The 26226-nt window shown below is 40.7% G+C and overlaps 1 long non-coding RNA gene across 2 annotated transcripts in view; it reads left to right on the top strand.

The window, feature by feature from the left end:
* LOC105499807 (uncharacterized) overlaps window positions 1-26226 on the top strand; it is a 124117-nt gene that overhangs the window by 19572 nt on the left and 78319 nt on the right. For both annotated transcript variants that reach the window (XR_011618122.1, XR_011618121.1), the window contains exon 2: window positions 4499-4593. This is a non-coding gene — a long non-coding RNA (uncharacterized lncRNA). The remainder of the gene's footprint in view (window positions 1-4498; window positions 4594-26226) is intronic.

The raw sequence follows: 26226 nt of genomic DNA, 5'->3' as shown, positions 1-26226 counted from the left end.
CGACTTCCTGAACTCAGGTGATTCACCTGCCTTGGCCTCCCAAAGTGCTGGGATTACAGGCTTGAGCCACCGCGCCCGGCGAGAGTCAACACTTATTTGCAGTGTTTGTGGCAGAGGCTAGAGTCCAGTAGTGTGATACAGAGTACTGAGAAGTGACAGTGCTTCCAGTGGGACCCTAAGAAAACTGCTTCTCTTGGGTGATTCTGGGTGAGCTCTTCCTCCCTTGACTATTTCCATGTATTCTTCACCTGACTCTTTGCTCTTCTCATGGACTCTAAGAACAGTGTGTTATCTCTCTAACAAATTGTTTTTCTGCTTATGTTACCAGACTTGGTGTCTGTTGTTTGCAAATAAAAGCACTAACTAGAATAATTATTTTCCTAATGAGATTGATTTGAGGATTAGATGAGATAACATTTAAGTAGATGCTGAATAAAATTAAATTTAAGATTCACAAGGTTTTGCTTCAGTAACAAATGGATCCTACATTTTGGATACATATAAGTATCTACTTTTCCCTCATGCTACAAGTCTACTGTGGATTGGCTGTTTCTCGGTGCTGTGTCATTTTTTTGAGACGAAGTCTCCTTCTGTCGCCCAGGCTGGAGTGCAGTGGTGCGATCTAGGGTCACTACAACCTGCAACCTCCGCCTCCGTTCAAGTGATTCTCCTGCCTCAGCCTCTCAAGTAGCTGAAATTACAGATGCCTGCCACCACACCCGGCTAATTTTTGTATGTTTAATAGAGACAGAGTTTCACCAAATTGGCCAGGCTGGTTTTGAACTCCTGACCTCAGGTGATCCGCCCTTCTTGGCCACCGAAAGTGCCGGGATTACAGACGTGAACAACAGCGCCCAGCTGCTATGCTATGTCATCCTTACTTCAGAAAACAAGCTGATGGAGTATCTTCTTTCTGGAATACTGTCGGTCTTCATGGCAGAGAGAAAGGAGACAAAGTGAACCACTCTCTTAAACCTTCTGCCCGGAAAAGACACATATCACTTCCACATTTCACTAGCCCAAGCGAGTCCCACGGGCTCTCCTGAATTCAATTGGACAGGGATGTATCCTTCTACGGGGAAGAAGACTAAAGAAGCAGCACTGGAACATTTAGTGAATAGTTATAGAGTCTGCCACAGTATATTTACCTATTCCTGATGTCTTTACATAGGGACTTGACCAGTTATAAATTCCTTGGCTGAGTCATGTTAGTTCCTATTAAGTGCTCTACATGGAGCAGTACTTAGATTTTAGCTTCATTTTTTAGCCTCTAAGGATTTTCCTCATTTTTTGGATGGGTGATACATTTCAAAAGTTTTAAAAATAGGTTATACATGGTTTTTAGTTGCTTTGCAGTGAAGGGAAGTTTAGTTTGCCTTGATGCTATAAACAGAATTTGACATTTACAATGCACAAACACATACAAATATATACCACCTGATATGTTGCTGGAGGTTGAGATCTCAAAAACAGACATTGAGGTTGAGTGTATGGGGGGTCAGATATTTATTAAGGATCAACAGCTATGAGAGGGAGGAGGCTGAAGCAGGATTGGGCAGAGGAAGAGGTTGAACTCCTATGCAGGCTCAACAAAGCCTCATTCAGCCTTACTGGCAGCTCTTGAGAAAGCATTGTGCATCAGTGATACCAGGCATTGGCCTGGAATGGTCTAGCCTTTATGGCTATAAAGCCACCTGTGCAGATGCCAGATGTAGGCTTCTGTGGGTGTTACCTTGGGCCAGGTGACTCTGCAGCTGAGGCAGACCCTGAAGGAGTTGACAGCTAGATGCTGCGTGCTGACCACACTCCCTGCAGATGGGCAGCAAGTCCTTCCTTGAAGCGGGAGCTGGGCAGTATATTTTGTGTCTGCCACACTCCTAGCATTTGCTAACTGTTATATTTGATTATACATAGATTATTTGAAACAAGTAGGCTTTGGACGAAGCTTTGATTTTTGGTTTAAAGATATTTTCCCTGTAATGGTGGCTATTGCAACAGCATCTGGCCTACTGAAGGCTAATTATAAGCTATCTAGCCAGGGATAATGACTTAGTATGACTATGTTTCTTTGTCACTGGCCAGGTCATGAGGAATTACGCACAAAGGGCAAGGCAAGACTCGTCAAGCCGTAAAATTAGGTAGCAGAGCAAGATATCTAACTATAGTCTGATGTTATTTCATAGAGTCGGTGAAATAGCATAAAGGACTTGGCTTCGAAGGTTTATTTTACAGTCCTCTGTGGTACTTGACTTACCAATAGCTAAAGCCCATGACAGTATGTGTTCCAACATTTGCCAGAGACATGTTGGTGCCTTTAAAGCCATATCAATAAGTGATTACACTAGAAAAATTTACATTCCTAATAAAATTAATGTTTGGCAATCAAGAAATGTTTTACTGAACTATTAGAAACCATCTAATAATACAGTAACTGTCATTATAGTAACATTTAACTCTTGTAATAAATTCATTACAGTCAATTACACAATTAAAGAAATAATGTGGTAGTATGAGTCGTAAGATAAAGAAATAGAGAACTATATTACCCAAATTAGATTATGTGTGAAACAATGGTGGATTAAAGAGTTCATTTATTAGAATGAGCTAAAAAGAAAAATCACATGCAAAAGGGATAAAAATATACATTTTAGCTTTCATGGTAAAAAACTAAAGAAGTAGATGATCATTTATTAGTTCATTTAATAGTCAGGGGTGATATCACTTATGTTGAATTCACTAAATGTAACTGTGAGATACAGTGTTAGAAATTCTGATTTAATTGTTAAAATAATTTTTTGAGCATTAATTTACTTGGAAGCATTCATGTTTTGTTCTAGAAAACATTTTAAATGAACAAAATGTTAATTGTGTTGCTGTCACAGTGATAGTATAGAATTAACCATTATAGTATTCAGCTAGATATAATGAGGAATTTTAATGCTATTTAAATGAATTAGCTGTATTTTTGTGGATTTCAGTTTTAGTTTTGCTTTGCAGAAATAATAAATAAACATAGTATATTGTGATAGTATTATTGAAAGCAGTAAGTAGTTGTAGCTTTTAGATACTTCTGAAAACCAGTAGAATGATTTCCTTTATTTGCAAATGAGACCTTTGTATAAATTAACCTATAAAACAAAAACGTAAAATCATGATGTGAATGAATACATCTGGATGCGTAGGAAGAACTTTAAGAGCATGGTGACTGAGAAACTGTTTCACATATTGGAGAGATTACAAATGGCAGGAGATTATAGGGATTCTTTAAAGGAATTCCAGTTTCTTTGGAGCAGGAGGCATTCCTATGGGTGAGCCTGGGTGTGCTTTATCATTGCAGGGACATTTCAATGCGGTCATTGGGTCAGATTGGCAAAGAAAGTTTCTTTATGGGGACACATTTGTTCTTAACTTAGTATTGTGAATCTCTGTGTAAAACTGAGATGGCTTTATATCAACACAAATTCCTTCATAGAGCTGCTGTGTCTGTAGGGTGACAATTGCCCCGTTTAAGCAATCATCAGAGATCATTTATTCTAACTGTCTCATGTTATACATGAAGAAAATAGAACCTGCTCAGTGAATAAACTTTGAAATAGTGGTGTATTTTAGAAGACTGCTCTGTAGAAACATAAAAAATATATATAATTTATGTGTAAATAAATACATAAATGCATAATAGTATTCAGATACAGGATTTAGAGATAAATCTGACTTTTCCAATTCACAGTCAGATATTTAGCAGATCCAGGTCACTATTTTTTCCCATTGTAGGAACTATGTTGTATTTCCCAGGAAAACAGTATAATAATGGAAATAATATATTTTCTTTATTTAAATTAAGATATTTAATCCTAAGGATTTTAAATTAGCTGTCCTAAATTATTGTTAATTATTTATGTTTAAAATTAGAGTTTTAATTTTATGTATGTAAACTCATTTATATGAATTATATTCCTAGATAAATTCAATTTGTCTTAGTTTTAGAGTCCAAAATTAGAAATTATCCATTACACTAGCATTAGAAACAGAAATTGAATCAGTTCTTCCCCTCGCCCACTGGCTTTATAATTTCCATCAAACTCAGTGGGAATTTTCCAGTGTGTTGTTGAAAAAAGTGGGCTAATTAAGAACTACCATATGAGATATTACACATTAATTTTATGGCATTCATTTTTATTTAATTTGTGAAATAACATCAATTTTTCTGATTACCAAAGTAATACATATTAATTGCTGTCAATGTAGCGAATACATAAGACTAAAAAGAAGTTAAATAATTATAATCTCAGTTCTGGAGAACAAGCTGGTATACATTTTCTAGTTACTTTTTCTATGTATGTGTCCAAAGGATACCTATAATTTAATGGTGTCTCATTCTGTAATGCTATTTAGTGATTGCTTTTTGGATATATCATAATAAACTTTTGCTATAAGAATTCAATATTTGCCTAACATTATTCTTAGTGGATTTATCATTTTTGGTGTAATTATGCCTTAGGTGCTGGACAAAAATCAGATCAGATGTGAGGAATGCTGAAAATGAAATGTATGTATCTACGACTTCTACTCATAAGCTTTATCAAGCTAAAAAAGGTAAGAGAACAGATTGGCATAGGACATATCTGAGGTAGGGTAGCTTCTGAATGTCCCTTTTCTGTCCATTGTCAGGAATTTGTTAGATCCATGGTGTCCTGAGCAAAAGAGTTTCTAGGCTTTTATTTTGACCTCTGCTTAAAGGGTCACGTAAGTTCCCCAAAGCATCATATACTAGCCCCAAAGTGAATACTTTTGCTACTCAAGAAGTACCATTCGTTACTAAGGCTTAGCTTTATAATTCCAGGTCCTAAAATAATTGTTCTTTCACATTTATTTGCAAGCATAGCATTTTCATTCATCTGGGTCTGTGCATCAGGTTATACAATGGCCCTTTGTCTATGCCTATATTGCAACTAGCAATTTTTTATTTATGTCCAAGAAGGGGCATTCCTGGCTGTTACCAACTACATGTGAGTGCATCAATGATTTATCTAATCACTGCTCTGTTGTGTGACAGTGGGTTATTACCAATCTATTTCTAATATAAACAATGTTGCAATGAACATTATGTTAAAATATATTTATGTGCAAATCTGATTATTTCCCTAAAGTAAATGCCTGAAAGAGAAGTTGCTGGTTTAAAGGATTTGCATAATTTTAAGGTATTTGATACATACTGTGAAACAGCCTAATATAGTTAATGAGAATATTCCTTGTGTGCTTGAAAATGAGACTGGGCACAGTGGCTCAAGCCTGTAATCCCAGAACTTTGAGAGGCCAAGGCGGGTGGATGACCTGAGGTCAGGAGTTCAAGACCATCAAGCCTGATCAACATTGTGAAACCCCATCTCTACTAAAAATACAAAAATTAGCTGCCTGTGGTGGCACATGCCTGTAATTCCAGCTACTTGGGAGGCTGAGGCAGGAGAATCCCTTCAACCTGGGAGGTGGAGGTTTCAGTGAGCCAAGATCGCACCATTGCACTCTAGCCTGGGCAACAAGAGCGAAACTCCTTCTTAAAAAAAAAGAAAAGAAAAGAAAATGAAGTATATTTTTTGTTGGCTGAATATAAATTTTAAATGTAAACAAATCTACAGTCGATTACCTTAGTTTAAATTTTATCTGTTTCAACTACCAGTGTTTGAGAGGGGTGCATTAAAATCTCCAAGTACATTTATCAACTATTTGGCTGCATAGTTCTGCCATATGGTTTATTTCAAAGCTATATTATTAAGTGCGTACATGCTCATAGTCATTATATATTTTCCTTGATCTCTTGACCATTTACTGGTATATGATGACCTTTTCTTGAAATTAAAGTTTTTACCTCTGCTTTTTTTTTCTGGTTCACATTTGCTCAATTTACAATTTCCTGTATTTTTATTTTTGAATGACTATATCTTTTTGCTCTAAATGTGTTTGCTCTAGATAATATCTTGGCAAATATGTGTTTCTTAAAATAATCCAATCATTGAATCTCTTTTTATGATTCTAAAACAGATGTTGTAAGCTTCCTCTGTATAAGGCCAGATAGTAAAATATTTTCAGCATTGTGGGCCATATGGTATCTTTTCCAACTACTCAACTCTGCCATTATAGGATAAAAAACATTTATAGACAATATGTAAACAGGTGGGGTCCCTATAAAACTTTATGTTCTGTTGGGCCCTCAGGTCACAGTTTGCGGAAACTGGTTCTAGAGTTTAATCTATTTATATTTATTGTAGTTACTGTCATATTGGGACTTACGTCTGTCATCATAGTCTGTTTTCTATTTATCCTTCTATTTTTGTTGATTTTTTCCTTCTTTCCCATCTTTCACCTGGTTTGGAATTTGGATTTTGCTCCTATTGTTATCCTCCCTTCAACTTTTCTGCAATAATATTTTTAGTTCCAGGTTATGATTAGATTTCTCTTGTAGTATATCTGTTCTCTTTCATGTATACTACACATTCATAGTCACAATGGCATATTGCATTTAGATTTACTTACATATATTTCAGTATTTTGTGTTACCTCTGTTTCTTTCCTTTCATCGTTGTTTCCTTTTTTAAGGCTTTGGCAGAGTCTATTAGATGTTTGATTGGGGTCCATTAGTCTTTTCTTGAAAATATTACTCAAAGAGAACTATGGGCACTATGTATGTCTTGCCTGGATTTGGGGGTCCCACTTTCTTTTTTTCACAGTAGTTTGCCCCTTAGCCTACAACTTCTAGTTTTTGGTATTAGAGATGACAAGTCCAATATTAATTTAATTTTTTTGAAACTTACTTCCCTCTCCAGATGCTATGCGCATTTTTTGTTTTTTGTTTTTTTTTAAGATCAGGATATACCTAACAGTATATTCCTTAATGAGTCCCTTCTGGAAACCCCCATGTTGTTTTCAATAGGTACACTCAAATCTGTTCAATTATTTCCTTAATGATTACTTCATCTGTTGATTTTTCTCTTTCTGGAACCCCTATTAATTTCAGGGTCTATGCTCAAAGTTCCTCAGCTTTTCTAGCCAGATTTACATATCTTATTTTAGTTTTAGTTTATTTTTAATTGACACATAATTGTACATATTTGTGAACTACAGTGTAATGTTTCAATACATGTATACATTGTTTAGAAATCAGGGGGCCGAGCGTGTTGGCTGATGCCTGTAATCCCAGCATTTTGGGAGGCCGAGGCGGGCAGATCAGGACGTCAAGAGATGGAGACCATCCTGGCCAATATGGTGAAGCCCTGTCTTTACTAAAAATACAAAAATTAGATGGGCGTGGTGGAACGCGCCTGTAGTCCCAGTTACTCGGGAGGCTGAGGCAGGAGAATCACTTGAACCCGGGAGGCAGAGGTTGCAGTGAGTCAAGATTGCACCACTGCACTCCAGCCTGGCAACAGAGTGAGACTCCATCTCAAAAAAAAAAAAAAAAAAAAAAAAATTAAATAAAAGAAGTAAAATCAGGGTAATTAGCATATTTATTACTTTTTTGCGATAAGAATATTCAAAATCCTCTTTTTTGCTATTTTGAAATATACAATACATTATTGCTGACTATATTCACCATTCAGCACTATAAAATACCAGAACTTTTTTCTCCTGGCTAATTGTGACATACTCATTGACCAACTTCACCCTATCTCTCCTCCCCAGTACCCTCCTCAGCAACTGGTAACTGCTGTCTACTTCTATGAGGTCAGCGTTTTTAAGATTCCACATATAAGTGAGGTTATGCAGTATTTGTCCTTCTGTGTCGGGCTTATTTCACTTAAAATAATGTCTGTCCTCTAGGTTCATCCGTGTTGTTGCAAAAGACAGGTTTTTATTATTTCTTATGGGTAGATAGTATTCCATTGTGTACATGCACCACATTTTCTTCATGCATTCATTCACTGATGAACACTTAGGTTGATTCTGTATATTGGCTACTGTAAATGGTACTGCAATAAACATGAGAATGCAGGTATCTCTTGGACATAATGATTCTATCTCCTTTGGATATATGCCCAGTACTGGGATTGCTGGATCATATGGTAGTTCCATTTTTAACATTTTGGGGAACCTTTATACTATTGACCGTAATGGCTGTACTAATTTACATGCTCATCAGCAGCATATAAAAGTTTGCTTTTCACCACATAGGCACCAACATTTGTGGGGTTTTTTGGTCTTTTTCATGATAGCCATTCTAAAGAGTGTGAGATGATCTTATTGTGATTTTAATTTTCATTTCCCTAATAATTAGTGATGGTCAGCATTTTTTCATATACCTGTTGTTCACTTGTATGTTTTCTTTTGAGAAATGTCTATTCAGGTCTTTTGCCCATTTTTAAATCAAATTATTTAGTTTTTGTTATTGAGTTCTTTGAATTTCTTATGTATTCCAGATATACATTATATCCTTTATCAGCACATTGTTTGCAAATATTTCTCCCATTCTGTAGGTTGTATCTTTGCTCTTTTGATTGTTTCTTTTTCTGTGGAGAAGCTTTTTAGTTTGATTTAATCCCATTAGTCTATTTTTACTGTTGTTGCCTGTGCTTTTGAGTTCTTATCCAAAAAATCCTTGCCTAGACCAATGTCCTGAAGCATTTTCACTGTTTTCTTATACTAGCTTTATAGTTTCAAGTCTTGCATTTAAGCCTTTAATCCATTTTGAGTTGATTTTTGTATATGAGATGAAGAGACCTACTCGTATTTTTTTGCATGTGGATATGAAGTTTTCCCATCATCATTTATCTTTTGAGATTTTTCTTCTGCTTGATCTTCCAAGGATGTAATTTGTGTTCGGGAAGTATTATCCCGTCTCATTTTATCATTTAAATGTTTTGATTCACATCTGATATTTTTATTGTTTCACAGTCTTTCAATGCCATAATTGAATTTCCTTTTTTTCTTTCTTTCTTTTCTTTTTGTTTTTTTTTTGGAGACGGAGTCTTGCTCTGTTGCCCAGGCTGGAGTGGAATAGTGTGATGTCGGCTCACTGCAACCTTAGCCTCCTGGGTTCAAGCAATTCTCCTGCCTCAGCCTCCCGTGTAGGTGGGATTACAAGTGCACACCACCATGCTGGGCTAATTTTTGTATTTTGTTAGTAGAGACGAGGTTTCACCATGTTGGCCAGGCTAGTCTTGAACTCCTGACCTTGTGATCCTCCCAACGTGTTGGGATTACAGGCATGAGCCACCATGCCAGGCTGAATTTCTTTAAGTGTTTTTTATTTATTTTTTCGTGTGTGTGTGTGTGTGTGTGTTTTATCTTTTTATTTATTTATTTTTTATTATGCTTTAAGTTCTAGGGTACATGTGCACAACATGCAGGTTTGTTACATATGTATACATGTGCCATGTTGGTGTGCTGCACCCATTAACTCGGCATTTACATTAGGTATATCTCCTAATGCTATCCCTCCCCCCTCCCCCCACCCAATGACAGGCCCTGGTGTGTGATGTTCCCCTTCCTGTGTCCAGCTGTTCTCACTGTTCAATTCCCACCTATGAGTGAGAACGTGCTGTGTTTCATTTTCTGTTCTTGCGATAGTTTGCTGAGAACGATGGTTTCCAGCTGCATCCATGTCTCTACAAAGGACATGAACTCATCCCTTTTTATGGCTGCATAGTATTCCATGGTATATATGTGCCACATGTTCTTAATTCAGTCTGTCATTGATGGACATTTTGGTAGGTTCCAAGTCTTTGCTATTGTGAATAGTGCCGCAATAAACATACGTGTGCATGTGTCTTTATAGCAGCATGATTTATAATCCTTTGGGTATATACCCAGTAATGGGATGGCTGGGTCAGATGGTATTTCTAGTTCTAGATCCTTGAGGAATCGCCATACTGTCTTCCACAATGGTTGAACTAGTTTACACTCCCACCAACAGTGTAAAAGTGTTCCTATTTCTCCACATCCTCTCCAGCACCTGTTGTTTCCTGACTTTTTAATGATCACCATTCTAACTGGTATGAGATGGCATCTCATTTGTGGTTTTGATTTGCATTTCTCTGATGGCGAGTGATGATGTGCATTTTTTCATGTGTTTGTTGGCTGTATAAATGTCTTCTTTTAAGAAGTGTCCATATCCTTTGCCCACTTTTTGATGGGGTTGTTTGTTTTTTTCTTGTAAATTTGTTTGAGTTCTTTGTAGGTTCTGGATATTAGCCCTTTGTCAGATGAGTAGATTGCAAAAATTTTCTCCCATTCTGTAGGTTGCCTGTTCACTCTGATGGTAGTTTCTTTTGCTGTGCAGAAGCTCTTTAGTTTAATGAGATCCCATTTGTCAACTTTGGCTTTTGTTGCCATTGCTTTTGGTGTTTTAGACATGAAGTCCTTGCCCATGCATATGTCCTGAATGGTATTGCCTAGGTTTTCCTTTAGGGTTTTTATGGTTTTATGTCTAACGTTTAAGTCTCTAATCCATCTTGAATTAATTTTCGTATAAGGTTAAATAAGGGATCCAGTTTCAGCTTTCTACATATGGCTAGCCAGTTTTCCCAGCACCATTTATTAAATAGGGAATCCTTTCCTCATTTCTTGTTTTTGTCAGGTTTGTCAAAGATCAGATGGTTGTAGACATGTGTTATTATTTCTGAGGACTCTATTCTGTTCCATTGGTCTATATCTCTGTTTTGGTACCAGTACCATGCTCTTTTGGTTACTGTAGCCTTGTAGTATAGTTTGAAGTCAGGTAGTGTGATGCCGCCAGCTTTGTTCTTTTGGCTTAGGATTGTCTTGGCAATGCAGGCTCTTTTTTGATTCCATATGAACTTTAAAGTAGTTTTTTCCAATTCTGTGAAGAAACTCATTGGTAGCTTGATGGGGATGGCATTGAATCTATACATTACCTTGGGCAGTATGGCCATTTTCACAATATTGATTCTTCCTATCTATGAGCGTGAAATGTTCTTCCATTTGTTTGTGTCCTCTTTTATTTCACTGAGCAGTGGTTTGTAGTTCTCCTTGAAGAGGTCCTTCACATCCCTTGTACGTTGGATTCCCAGGTATTTTATTCTCTTTGAAGCAATTGTGAATGGGAGTTCACTCACGATTTGGCTCTCTGTTTGTCTGTTATTGGTGTATAAGAATGCTTGTGATTTTTGCACATTGATTTTGTATCCTGAGACTGCTGAAGTTGCTTATCAGCTTAAGGAGATTTTGGGCTGAGACAATGGGGTTTTCTAAATATACAATCATGTCATCTGCAAACAGGGACAATTTGACTTCCTGTTTTCCTAATTGAATACCCTTTATTTCTTTCTCCTGCCTGATTGCCTTGGCCAGCACTTCCAACACTATGTTGAATAGGAGTGGTGAGAGAGGGCATCCCTGTCTTGTGCCAGTTTTCAAAGGGAAAGCTTCCAGTTTTTGCCCATTCAGTATGATATTGGCTGTGGTTTTGTCATAAATAGCTCTTATTATTTTGACATACGTTCCATCAATACCTAATTTATTGAGAGTTTTTAGCATGAAGGGCTCTTGAATATTGTCATTGGACTTTTCCACATCTGTTGAGATAATCATGTGGTTTTTGTCTTTGGTTCTGTTTATATGCTGGATTACCTTTGTTGATTTGCGTACGTTGAACCAGCCTTGCATCCCAGGGATGAAGCCCACTTGATCATGGTGGATAAGCTTTTTGATGTGCTGCTGGATTCGGTTTGCCAGTATTTTATTGAGGATTTTTGCATCGATGTTCATCAGGTATATTGGTCTAGAATTCTCTTTTTTTGTTGTATCTCTGCCAGGCTTTGGTATCAGGATGATGTTGACCTCATAAAATGAGCTAGGGAGGATTCCCTCTTTTTCTATTGAATGGAATAGTTTCAGAAGGAATGATACCAGCTCCTCCTTGTACCTCTGGTAGAATTCAGCTGTGAATCCGTCTGGTCCTGGACTTTTTGTGGTTGGTAGGCTATTAATTATTGCCTCAATTTCAGAGCCTGTTATTGGTCTATTCAGGGATTCAACTTCTTCCTGGTTTGTTCTTGGGAGAGTGTATGTGTCCAGGAATTTTTTCTAGATTTTCTAGTTTATTTGCATAGAGATGTTTATAGTATTCTCTGATGGTAGTTTGTATTTCTGTGGGGTCAGTGGTGATATCCCCTTTATCATTTTTTATTGTGTCTATTTGATTCTTCTCTCTTTTCTTCTTTATTAGTCTTGTTAGCTGTCTATCAATTGTGTTGATCTTTTCAAAAAACCAGCTCCTGGATTCATTGATTTTTTGAAGGGTATTTTGTGTCTTTATCTCCTTCAGTTCTGCTCTGATCTTAGTTATTTCTTGCTTTCTGCTAGCTTTTGAATGTGTTTGCTCTTGCTTCTCTAGTTCTTTTAATTGTGATGTTAAAGTGTCAATTTTAGATCTTTCCTGCTTTCTCTTGTGGGCATTTAGTGCTATAAATTTCCCTCTATACATTGCTTTAAACGTGTCCCAGAGATTCTGGTATGTTGTGTCTTTGTTCTCGTTGGTTTCAAAGAACATCTTTATTTCTGCCTTCATTTTGTTATGTACCCAGTAGTCATTCAGGAGCAGATTGTTCAGTTTCCATTTAGTTGAGCGGTTTTGAGTGAGTTTCTTAATCTTGAGTTCTAGTTTGATTGCACTGTGGTCTGAGAGACAGTTTGTTATAATTTCTGTTCTTTTACATTTCCTGAGGAGTGCTTTACTTTCAACTATGTGGTCAATTTTGGAATAAGTGCGATGTGGTGCTGAGAAGAATGTATATTCTGTTGATTTAGGGTGGAGAGTTCTGTAGATGTCTATCAGGTCTGCTTGGTGCAGAGTTGAGTTCAATTCCTGGATATCCTTGTTAACTTTCTGTCTCGTTGATCTGTCTAATGTTGACAGTGGGGTGGTAAAGTCTCCCATTATTATTGTGTGTGAGTCTAAGTCTCTTTGTAAGTCTCTGAGGACTTGCTTTATGAATCTGGGTGCTCCTGTGTTGGGTGCATATATATTTAGGATAGTTAGCTCTTCTTGTTGAATTGATCCCTTTACCATTATGTAATGGCCTTCTTTGTCTCTTTTGATCTTTGTTGGTTTAAAGTCTGTTTTATCAGAGACTAGGATTGCAACCCCTGCCTTTTTTTGTTTTCCATTTGGTTGGTAGATCTTCCTCCATCCCTTTATTTTGAGCCTATGTGTGTCTCTGCATGTGAAATGGGTCTCCTGAATATAGCACACTGATGGGTCTTGACTCTTTATCCAATTTGCCAGTCTGTGTCTTTTAATTGGAGCATTTAGTACATTTACATTTAAGGTTAATATTGTTACGTGTGAATTTGATCCTGTCATTATGATGTTAGCTGGTTATTTTGCTTTTTAGTTGATGCAGTTTCTTCCTAGCATTGTTGGTCTTTACCTTTTGACATGTTTTTGCAGTGGCTGGTACCGGTTGTTACTTTCCATGTTTAGTGCTTCCTTCAGGAGCTCTTGTAGGGCAGGCCTGATGGTGACAAAATCTCTCAGCATTTGCTTGTCTATAAAGGATTTTATTTCTCCTTCACTTATGAAACTTAGTTTGGCTGGATATGAAATTCTGGGTTGAAAAGTCTGTTCTTTAAGAATGTTGAATATTGGCCCCCACTCTCTTCTGGCTTGTAGAGTTTCTGCTGAGGGATCCACTGTTAGTCTGATGGGCTTCCCTTTGTGGGTAACCCAACCTTTCTCTCTGGCCGCCCTTAACATTTTTTCCTTCATTTCAACTTTGGTGAATCTGACAATTATGTGTCTTGGAGTTGCTCTTCTCAAGGAGTATCTTTGTGGCCTTCTGTGTATTTCCTGAATTAGAATGTTGGCCTGCCTTGCTAGGTAGGGAAGTTCTCCTGTGTAATATCCTGCAGAGTGTTTTCCAACTTGGTTCCATTCTTGTCATCACTTTCAGACACACCAATCAGATGTAGATGTGGTCTTTTCACATAGTCCCATATTTCTTGGAGACTTTGTTCATTTCTTTTTACTCTTTTTTCTTTAATCTTCTCTTCTCACTTCATTTCATTCATTTAATCTTCAATCACTGATACCCTTTATTCAAGTTGATCGAATCGGTTACTGAAGCTTGTGCATTTGTCACGTAGTTCTCGTGCTGTGGTTTTCAGCTCTGTCAGGTCGTTTAAGTACTTCTCTACATTGGTTATTCTAGTAGCCATTTGTCTAATCTTTTTTCAAGGTTTTTAGCTTCTTTGCAATGGGTTCGAACTTCCTCCTTTAGCTCAGAGAGGTTTGATCGTCTGAAGCCTTCTTCTCTGAGCTCGTCAAAGTCATTCTCCGTCCAGCTTTGTTCCATTGCTGGCAAGGAGCTGCATTCCTTTGGAGGGGGAGAGGCGCTCTGATTTTTAGAATTTTCAGTTTTTCTGCTCTGTTTTTTCCCCATCTTTGTGGTTTTGTCTACCTTTGGTCTTTGATGATGGTGATGTACAGATGGGGTTTTGGTGTGGATGTCCTTTCTGTTTGTTAGTTTTCCTTCTAACAATCAGGACCCTCAGCTGCAGGTCTGTTGGAGTTTGCTGGAGGTCCACTCCAGACCCTGTTTGCCTGGGTATCAGCTGCAGAGTAGTGAATATTGCTGAACAGCAAACTCTGGAAGCTTCATCTCAGAGGGATACCCGGCCCTGTGAGGTGTCAGTCTGCCTCTACCAGGGGTTGCCTCCCGGTTAGGCCACTCGGGGGTCAGGGATCCACTTGAGGAGGTAGTCTGTGCATTCTCAGATCTCCAACTCCGTGCTGGGAGAACCACTACTCTCTTCAAGGCTGTCAGACAGGGACATTTACATCTGCAGAGGTTTCTGCTGCCTTTTGTTTGTCTATGCCCTGTCCCCAGTGGTGGAGTCTACAGAGGGAGGCAGGCCTCCTTGAGCTGCATCGGGTTCCACCCAGGTTGAGATTCCCGGCTGCTTTGTTTACCTACTCAAGCCTCAGCAATGGCGGGTGCCCCTCCGGCAGCGTCGCTACCACATTGAAGTTTGATCTCAGACTGCTGTGCTAGCAATGAGGGAGGCCCCGTGAGCATGGGACCCTCCAAGCCAGGCGCGGGATATAATCTCCTGATCTGCCATTTGCTAAGACCCTTGAAAAAGCGCAGTATTAGGGTGGGAATGACCCAATTTTCCAGGTGCTGTGTGTCAGGGTTTCCCTTGGATAGGAAAGGGAATTCCCTTACCCCTTGTGCTTCCCAGGTGAGGCGATGCCTCACTCTGCTTCGGCTCTTGCTCGGTGGACCGCACCCGGTGGACCGCACCCACTGTCCGGCACACCCCAGTGAGATGAACCTGGTGCCTCAGTTGGAAATGCAGAAATCACCTGTCTTCTGTGTGGCTCTTGCTGGGAGCTGTAGCCTGGAGGTCATCTTGGAACTGCCCCAAGCGTTTTTTATTATTAACATATTTTTATTGTCATCCATCTCTGCCAGCAGCTTCATTTCACTAGTAACTTGTTCTCTTGCTTTTTCATTCTTTGCAAGAATTTCCACTCTGTCCCATTAGGCGTATAGAAGGCTCAGAGCATCTTATAATCTTCCGTAGCACAGTGGGAGCTAGGGTTACCACTTCCCATCCTGCAGGAGGACTCACAGATATTCTCTGGCTAAACTCTTTATAGCAACTTCTCACCCCTGACTGGCAGATCATGAAGCTCTAGTCTGAGCAGATAGCTACAGCACAGTCATCCTCTAATTTTGTGAGGACCCCAGCACACATAGGGCTTGGTTTTTATAGTCTTGGAGTTTCATAGATATTTCTGCCTCAGCAGCAGTCTTGTAAATAGAGTAGACTTGTAGTTGAATTAGAATTGGGAGGTGAGGGTTGCACAGATACATGTTAAAGGTGGCATCTTCCCACAGCCTTTTTCCTGATTCCATCAACAATTCCTCACATAAACCTCCAATTTGTAAATGCCTCCAGGTCATAGTAGTATTTGTAGAATTTATGATTGACAGGTTTCTGCCCCCAAGCAACTGCAGGCACTCATATTTGGAAACTTGAAGATAACACTATTTGAAAGTAACCTTCTGGGGCCAGGCGTGGTGGCTCATGCCTGCAATCCCAGCACTTTGGGCAGCCGAGGCGGGTGGATCACCTGAAGTCAGGAGTTCGAGACCAGCTTGACCAACATGGTGAAACCCTGTCTTTACTAAAAATACAAAAATTAGCTAGGTGTGGTGGCGGGCTTCTGTAATCCCAGCTACTCGGGAGGCTGAGGCAGGAGTATCACTTGAACCTGGGAAGTGGAGATTGTGGTGAGCCGAGGTTGTGCCACTACACTGCAGCCTGGGAGACAGATCGAGACTCCATCTAAAAATAAATAAGTAAATAAAATAAACTTCTGAGAAAATAAACTTCCTGATATTTCCTTAAAACCCATATTATTTTAGTTATTATAAACTAAATTACATACAAACTTTAATTGTTTATCTTCTTAATAATTAGAGCAGGAAAGTTTGAAATTGCAGGCAAAATAGAGGTAAAGTAAGATTTTTTTTACTCCCCCGAGACCTGGAAATGAAATAAAATATTTTACAACTTTTCAGGTAAAGAAAAGTAATATTTTGTCAAGTGTCAATCCATGAAGCAAGATAAATGAAAATAAAAAATAATGAAATATCCAATGTTTATACCAGTATTAGTCTGTTCTCATGTTGTTAATAAAGACATACCTGAGGCTTGGTAATTTATAAAGGAAAAAGGTTTAATGGACTCACAGCTCCATGTGGCTGGGGAGACCTCACAATCATGGTGGAAGATGAAGGAAGAGCAAAGGGACGTCTTACATGGTGGCAGGCAAAGAGCATAGGAGAATCAAGCAAAAAGGAAAACCCCTTATAAAAGCATCAGATCTCGTGAGACTTATTCCCTACCATGAGAACAGTATGGGGGAAACAGCCCCCATGATTCAATTATCTCCCACTGACTCCCTCCCACAACACATAGAAATTATGAAAGCTGGCTGGGTGCGGTGGCTCATGCCTGTAATCCCAGCACTTTGGGAGGCCAAGGCAGGCAGATCACCTGAGGTCAGGAGTTCGAGATCAGCTTGGCCAACATGGCAAAATTCTGTCTCTACTAAAAATATAAAAATTAGCCAGGTGTGGTAGCACATGCCTGTAATCTCAGCTACTCTGTAGGCTGAGGCAGGAGAATCGCTTGAACCTGGGAGACGGAGTTGGCAGTGAGCAGAGATTGTGCCAGTGCACTCCAGCCTGGGTGACAGAGACAGACTCCATCTCAAAAAAAAAAAAAAAAAAAAAAAATTATGGGAGCTACAATTCAAGATGAGATTTGGGTGGAGACACAGCCAAACCATAAAAATACTTCATTTTCCCCAGAGCATTTATTCTTTAGAGTGATGGAAAAATGGACCCCTAAGAGGATGGTGTTTAACAATTTTGCAGAAAGTACCTTCTGGTAGCTACTGTAATGTTAGGCCACTTTTTCCCAGGATCCAAAATTTACTGTAGCATTTCATTGACTTATAGCTACTGTGACCATAGATTTTGGATTTTCTAGAAAGTTTTAATTTGGAAATTTCTGTAATATTGTCCAGCCATATTTTGTAGCACTAGGTTCAGAAATATGACCTGTTTGTTGCCTTTGAATTTTGTGGCAGAGTTTCTTCAAGGTTATAGAGGATGAACATCTATTAACTAGGTGATGAATAGGTAATGGATTTCGAACCTCTAGCCTGCTTAGTAATTCCTTCCATGTAAAATGATCTTCCTTTTATGAAAATCTAGTCTTGACAGTGATATAGAAAAAAAAACCCTAATTTAAATGGACAGATAATTCTCTAATGTATTACCAGAAAAGTGGCTCCATTTCTGTTGTTATCTGTTCTGACTACCACTGAGAAAATAATGTTTAATCTCAATTATAAAGACTTGGAATAAGTGAAGGCCAGAAATCATTAAAAATGTACTGGGTTTAATATAACATTTTATTTTGATGCTCTTTTTGCTTCTTTTCATTTAACCTTTCCAATGACCTAGCATGCTCAGGCATAACATAGAATAACTAAAGGAATAAGTGCACTTAATTGGAGTTCATAAGAATCCATCTGAAAAGGAATTTTCCATCTTTTGTAATTTATTGCGTTAAACATAATATGTTTTATAAGTATAACATGTTTTGGTTGCATTTTAATTACTTGTTCAGAAATATATCATGGACTAATTTTTCTAATATATGATATGAAGCTATGTTGTCTACTATAGTAGCAACTAGCCACAAATGATTGCACATTTGTCGTGTGGCCAGTTCAAATAGGAATGTGCTGCAAAGGTAAAATGCATGCTGAATTTTGAAGACTTAGTACAAATAAGATAATGTATAATATGACATTAATACATTTTATATCAAATACATAGGAAATGACAATATGTTAGATATACTGGGTTAAATCAAGCATGAATTAAAATAATTTCAACTATTTCTTTTTATGTGTTTATTATGGCTATTAGGAAACTATATGATGTAACTAGCTTATGTTATATTTTTATTAGTCAGCACTTGTATGGAGAAAAATAGATTTTTAAATGATTTAAAGGACCAGCTGATAAAAAGCTTTTTGCTGCTATTGTCTCTGTTAGAGAGGATTTCAAGAAAGACTTGGGCTACTCTAGAAAAGCTAGTCAGCTCCTGGTCTTCCATCAGAAAAATGCCAGTGTCAGTGTGCTGTAGATAGGCCCCAGGTCACATTTTACTATTTGTGACTTACTGTGTTTGAGTCATATTTAGTGCTCCATAAATGTTTATTGAATTAATAACGACTTACAGTTGTAATTCATTGTCATGAGAATCAGAAATACTGAGTGTTATTTCCAGCTCTGCCCCAACTAGCTCTGTGACCTTGCACAAAACACCTCCTCTTTCCTTATTTCATTTTTTTTTTTTTTTGAGACAGAATCTTACTCTGATGCCCAGTCTGGAGTGCAATGGTGTGATCTTGGCTCACTGCAACCTCTGCCTCCCGGGTTCAAGCGATTCTCCCTGCCTCAGCCTCCCCAGTAGCTGAGATTACAGGCACCTGCCACCACACCGGGCTAACTTTTGTATTTTTAGTAGAGATGGAGTTTTGCCATGTTGGCCAGGCTGACCTTGAACTCCTGACCTCAGGTGATCTGCCTGCCTCAGCCTCTCAAAGTGCTGGGCTTACAGGCCTGGCCCACCACGCTCGGCCTCCTTATCTCATTTTTTTCCCATCATAAAATGAGAAGGTTTAATATGATGACTGAATAATTTTCATCTCAGACATATTGTGGTACTATTATGTGACTCTGTATTGCTAGTCTACTAGGCAGTTAGAGTTTCCATTTCTAAAGTGGCAAATAAGTTTCTTCTTTAGTCAGGATTTTATTTTGCATGTGTCTACCCTCTGATATTGACTGTCTTTTCTTGAATATGCTAACATACGTTTCTGGAGCCTGCAAAGAACCACCCTTCTGTCATCTTTATCTAATAAATAAAATATTCTCATCTCTTGTTTTCTCTCTCTCCTGTCTACAAAATTAAACTCTTTGATTGTCACCCTTCTTGGAATTTTAACTTTGATTTTGCAGTAGAATATACCCAACTCGTGACATGAAGAGTTTCAGTTCAGATGAGAAGATTAGGGCTTTGAGGCATAGTGATGGCTTACCGTGATGCCCTACCTTGTTTTAACCTGATTGTCTCTCTCAGCTGAGAGAGTCAGACAGACTCCATTTTTGTTTCTTCACTTGCAGTCCCCCTTATCCCCCTCCCTTAAGGACATAACTAGTGTAAGCTGACTCCAACCACGTCCAGGAATGTACTTACTGATAAGATATAGAGGCAAGCTGAACCAGTAGCTCCTGGGGACGTGCTCGGTTGATGATACCCAAAACCCCTGCATTATCTCTTTGTGATAGTTTAAGCCCCTGCACCTGGAACTGTTTATTTTTCTGTAACTGTTTCTGTAACCATTAATCTTTTTAACTTTTTGCCTGTTCTGCTTTTGTAAAAATTGCTTCAGCTAAACTCCCCCCCCCCATTTAGACCAAATTATAAAAAGAAATCTAGCCTCTTCTTCAGAGCCAAGAGAATTTTGAGCTCAAGCCATCTCTCGGTCGCTGGCAATAAAGGACTCCTGAATTAGTCTCATAGTGTGGCATTTCTCTATAACTCGTTCGGTTATAACATTTGGAGGCCCCAGTGAGATCTGCCACTGGGTGAAGACGGGACTCGTTCCGGGCTCTCCCGGGACAGATGGCGGGCTTATAGGGGAGGCGCCATCTGGAGATGTTCCAGGGCCCCATAGGCCATCATCTTCCAGAAGGGAACGGATCGACTGCCAGTTTGCCCAACCAAATTCAACTCCTGAGTCCTCAGTCTCTGGTCCCAGGAAGGTAAGTCAGATCTGACTCTGCCTCTCTGGGAGGGAAACTTCCCTGACAAGGGTCCTCCCTCAGACTCTGTCCACACTCCAGGACTCTGGAGGACAGAGTGCTGGTTTCTGTCCAGCTTCTCTGTTAAGTGTAGTCTCTCTCCCTCTCTTCTCCTTCTCTTGTTCAGGTCTCTAGGAGACCTCTGTTTTTAGAATGGGTATAAAAAATTGTAATAAACTCCGTGTGAGTGAGTGAGTGAATGTGGAGTTCAAGGGCTTGCACTTGAATTTCCAGTTTGTAGCTCCACAGTGAAAGCTACAGAGTTCGAGAGGGCCCTCACCTGCGGTTCCATGGCAACCTCATAAGGCTTAGGGCAGCGTCGGGCATAGCTCGATCCAAGCCTGGGGTTTATACCAGCCTGCCAATGGCAAGAGGAGCCTAAGTCCCTGTGAGAGGAGTAGCCAGGCGGGCATCTGACTGATTCCATCATGGGACCCCCTCCCCTTGTCTGTCTATAAAAATAATTGCCATAATTGTTTATATACCCCACTGTCTATTGTCTTGTTTGGTGTCTGTCTAAATTTCATATGTCAGGTCATTGATACTGCCCAAGACGACTGGGCAAGGACTTCTTCAAGGTCCTCAGTACAAATCTTCTTCTATCCCAGGAGGTCAAATCTCTCATTAGTCATTTGGGCTGGCCATCCCAGTCCTGCCTTTTCTGTCAGAAACAAATCAGGTGTTGTTATGAGGAGGGGTGTGGAAGACATTTGCCCATTTGGGATTTCTGGCATCATATAGATTGCTGGCATTTAGATTGCCATACCCCACGCCCTGACGACTTGTCCATCTTCTCCTTAGACCAGTGGTGGATCCAAAATAGCCACCCTGCTGACCTCCTTGCTCACCTTTTCTGTCATCCCGTAACTTTTCCCGTGCCCTTAAATAAGGCACTGCGCAGAGAAAGCTACGCCCGTACTCCTTTGCTCCGTCTGGACTCTTATTTTATCCCTCCGTGGTTACTCCAACCTTTCGGAAGATCCGAGTGGCCCCTTTCCTCCTCATCCCCATTCCTTACTCCACACATCTCGTTTTCCTGTGTTGCAGCAAGTCCAGCACCTCCAAGATTTGGCTCTGTTCTCCCTCCTTAAACCCTTGAAGGAAAAGGCCAAGTTTGAACTTTTGGCCTTCGAGTCTTGGAGACACCAAAGATATTTATTTAGACTATAAGTCAAAAAGGAGTAGGGGATCACGATGTAGGTCCCACTGGCCTCGGACCCGCCTTTTATCCTCTCCCTCGATCTTGAAACTTGAGGAGATAGACCTTATGTGGCAAGAAGTGTTGGCTATAGTTGTTTTCCTACTTCTTCTAGTTATAATACTTCTGTTCTTCTGATACTACAGCCCCCAAGGCCGTGAATATCTCTGTCCATGCTGGGTTTAATATTTCTGCTTAAACCTTGTTAAATTGCCTCCAGAATGGGAAACTTTTCTTCCCGGTCCCGTAGAGATAGAAGCCCTCTCCAAGGTATGTTGCAGAATTTCTCTCTGGGCTTCTCAGAGGATTACAGAGTCTACTTTAAAAAAGGCAAACTCCGGACACTCTGTGAAGTAGAATGGCCAAAGTTTGGAACCGTGTGGCCCCCAGAAGCATCACTAAACCTCACAGCTGCTCAGGATGTGTGGCGGTTCATTGCTGGAACTCCTGGTCACCTCAAACAGTTTCCCTACATTGATCAATGGCTGAGTTTAGTCTGGAGCCCTCCTCCATGGCTCTGCTCATGCACCATTCATAATCCTACCTCCAAGGTCCTTTTGAGCCAGACCTCACTTCCGCCCTGACCCTCAGCTCCCTCGGCTTCTCCTGTACTGCCTCCTTCTGAAGAAGAGAAAAGTTTTCCTCACCCATGTCTGCTGCCCTACAACCCTCCTGCTCCCCCAGAATCTTCCCTTGTCTCCTCGACTACATCCCCTGTGGCCTCTCCGCCTATAGCCACACAATTACGGCCTCAGCCAGAGGAGATGACCCCCCTAATCCTGCTGAGAGAAGCCCAAATCCCTCTGGACAGTGAGCACTCTGCTCCGTTTTTAGTTTATGTCCCCTTCTCTACTTCTGACCTGTACAATTGGAAGGCTCATAATCCCCCTTTTTTTCTGAAAAGCCCCAGGTTTTGACCTCACTGATAGAGTCCGTGCTCCAGACTCACCGGCCCACCTGGGATGAGTGTCAGCAACTCCTTTTAACCCTTTTCACCTCTGAAGAGAGGGACCGTATCCGAAGAGAGGCCAGAAAGTATTTCCTTATATCAGCCAGTAGACCAGAGGAGGAAGCCCAAGACCTCCTTGAGGAGGTTTTTTCCCTCTACCCGGTCTGATTGGGATCCAAAGTCCTCGGGTGGGAAGAGAGCTTTGGAAAATTTTCACCAGTATCTCCTTGCGGGTATCAAGGGAGAAAACCCATGAATCTGTCCAAGACAACGGAAGTTGTCCAGGGGCCTGATGAGTCACCAGGAGCGTTTCTAGAACACCTCCTGGAGGCCTATTGGATTTATACCCCTTTCGACCCGGCGGCTCCCGAAAATAGCTGTGCTGTTAATTTGGCATTTGTGACTCAGGCAGCCCCTGATATTAAAATAAAATTACAAAAGCTGGAAGGATTTGCTGGAATGAACACCAGCCAACTTTTAGAAATAGCCCAGAAAGTTTTTGACAATCGAGAGTTTAAAAGGCAAAAATAGGCAGCTCAGGCAGCTGAAAGGGCTGCTGACAAAGCATCAAAAAGACAGGCAAAGATCTTAGTAGCCACTATCCAAGGAGTCAAGAAGGAAGGGCCTCCACCACAAAGCACTGGCCAGGGGACCCCGGGTCCCCGGCAGAAAGGCCAAAAAGGTGAGCGGGCTCCCCTACAAAGAAACCAATGTGCTTATTGCAAGCAGATTGGACACTGGAAAAAGGAATTCCCATTAAAACCAGAGAACAAAAAGATCCTCACCCTCCCTGCTGCAGAGGAATCTGATGATTGACGGGGCTGGGGCTCCCTCTCCCTTGGCCCCCGGGAGCCCATGGTGACTGCCACAGTGTGGGGCCAGCCTGTAAGCTTCCTAATTGACACTGGGGCAGAACAATCTGTACTGCAGACACCCTTGGGCAGTGTCTCTAATAAGAAGGTGGCTATGCAAGGGGCTACACACAGATACAAATAACTCTAAAACAAAGAACATATAAGAAGTGCCAGTAGAATTCAGAGAAGACAGGCTAGAAGCAGGAAGGAAAGCTTCAGGAAATACTTGAACATGGAAGGAAAGAGAAGCAAGTAAAGCATTAAAGGCAGAAGGAAGAATGTAAGAAAGGGAATAAGGCAAAAATAGGAGCCAAGTTAGTGGAACAGCCAATACTCCCATTTGAATTGATATTCAATCAGAGGATTAGTAAATGAACTTTGTAAAATTACTTTAGAGTTTCAAGGGAACTCTAATGGGAAACACTGCAGATGTGAAAGATCTACAGTGTGATGGCAAGAGCTGTGGACAGGCAGAGGTGGAGCAAGATTGCAGAATAGAAGGCTCCACCATTCGTCCCCCCCACAAGGATATCAGGTTATCAACTACCTACACAGATAAAAACACCTTTACAAGAACCAAAAATTAGATGGGCACTCATAGTACCTGTTTTTAACTTATATGACTGAAAGAGGCAATGAAGAGATAGGGTCACCTAAATCAGTTAAAGGTCCGATTGGCTTAGGAGGGCTCCATGGGACAAGGATTTTTTTCTGGGTGGTGAACATAGTTCCAACATCAAATCCCAAGATATAAAGCCTTAATCCCCATGACATGCCGTAATACCTTTGAGCTGAACTAGGGTTATGGATAGTTACAGTAAGAGGGTTACAATTTCCCATAGTACATGGTCTAGGAGGGGGAGTGTGAGTTATGGAGAGGGTTGAAGACCAGGTTGATCCTCTAGGGTAAGTGGCTAAGGTTACACACGTCCAGGAAGGGCAGAAAACCTGGTAAGAATCTCGACAACTAGAGTCAGGGTGATTTCCAGGACAGAGGTAAAAGTCAGTGCTCTGGAGTCCTTTTTCTACACCTTTGGAGCTTCCACATCCAGTCCGGCTTCCAGTATGTCCAAACCCTACAGCGAGGTTGACACTCCCTGCTCCCGTGATTGACAGATTGCTTTGCTCTTCGAGGGTATGGGCAGGCTCTGGGAACAAAGCACATAAATCGACTGCAAAAGAGACTTCCTTGGAGGTACCCACCTTCCAGGTGGTGTTTGCAAACACACGTCCTGTCATGAAATAAGTGAGGAGAAGAGTAGGAAGGGACAGAAGGCATGACAGGCAGAAACAAACAAAAGAGGTAAATAAAAAGAAGTAATTTGATGGCTTCGCTCAACTTAGGTGCAGTTTTAAGGGGCCTGACCCAGACTTGGGGACCCATGTTTCTTGCTGGGCTTTGTTGGCCTTTTTGATGTGAGAGTGATGAATCCAAGCAGGAATGCTGTCCACTTTCAGAGCCGTCGGCATGGTGAGGATGACAGTATGAGGTCCTTTCCAGACAGGAGTGAGTCCTTCTTTCTGGAACTTTTTAACATACACCAGGTTCCCCGGCCGGAAAGAGTGTCAGGGCCCCGTCTGGTCAGGAACTGGATTGGGGTGTGCTCCCCGGACAAGCAGCTGCATGATGTCTCGTACCTGTTGGGGAGACTGCAGGTATTGTAACAAATTAGCTTGTGAGATTTCTGCTAAATGGGTATCCCTTAGCTTAGGCAAGATAGGCGGAGCCCTTTCATACATGATTTCAAAAGGTGAAAACCCAGCCCAGTAAGGTGTGCATCTTACTCTAACAAGGGCTAAAGGAAGGAGCTTTACCCAATTCTCACTGATTTCTAGGATTAATTTAGTAAGAGTACTTTTTAGGGTGCATTTCATGTGTTCTACCTGTCCAGAGCTCTGGGGTTGATAGGCGCAATGGAGTTTCCATTGAGTGTTTAATGCCTTGCTGACCAACCTAGCTATGGACAGGTTGAAGGCTTTGCAATGGGTTCAAACATCCTCCTTTAGCTCAGAGAAGTGAAGTTTGTTATTACCTATCATCTGAAGACTTCTCTCAACTCGTCAAAGTCATTCTCCATCTAGCTTTGTTTCATTGCTGGTGAGGAGCTGCGTTCCTTTGGAGGAGAAGAGGCGCTCTGATTTTTAGAATTTTCAGCTCTGGTTTCTCCCCATATTTGTGATTTTATCTACCTTTGGTCTTTGATGATGGTGACATACAGATGGGGTTTTGGTGTGGATGTCCTTTCTGTTGGTTAATTTTTCTTCTAACAGTCAGGACCTCCAGCTGCAGGTCTGTTGGAGTTTGCTGGAGGTCCACTCCAGACCCTGTTTGCCTGGGTATCACTGGCAGAGGCTGCAGAACACCAAATATTGCAGAACAGTAAATGTTGCTGCCTGATCCTTCTTCTGGAAGCTTCCTCTTAGAGGGGCACTTGGCCGTGTGAGGTGTCAGTTGGCCCCTACTGGGAGGTGCCTCCCAGTTAGGCTATTCAGGAGTCAGTGAACCACTTGAGGAGGCAGTCTGTCCGTTCTCAGATCTCCAACTCCATGCTGGGAGAACCACTACTCTCTTCAAAGCTGTCAGACAGGGACATGTAAGTCTGCAGAAGTTTCTGCTGCCTTTTGTTCGGCTATGCCCTGCCCCCAGAGGTGGAGTCCACAGAGGCAGGCAGGCCTCCTTGAGCTGCGATGGGCTCCATGCAGTTCGAGCTTCCCTGTCCACTTTGTTTACCTACTCAAGCCTCAGCAATGGTGGACGCCCCTCCCCCAGCCTTGCTACTGCCTTGTAGTTCGATCTCAGACTGCAATGCT

The sequence above is a fragment of the Macaca nemestrina genome, chromosome X (assembly GCF_043159975.1).
Source record: "Macaca nemestrina isolate mMacNem1 chromosome X, mMacNem.hap1, whole genome shotgun sequence".
Taxonomy (NCBI): Eukaryota; Metazoa; Chordata; class Mammalia; order Primates; family Cercopithecidae; genus Macaca; species Macaca nemestrina.
The sequence above is the reverse complement of the archived record's forward strand: the minus strand, read 5'-3'. Positions and strand labels throughout refer to the sequence as shown.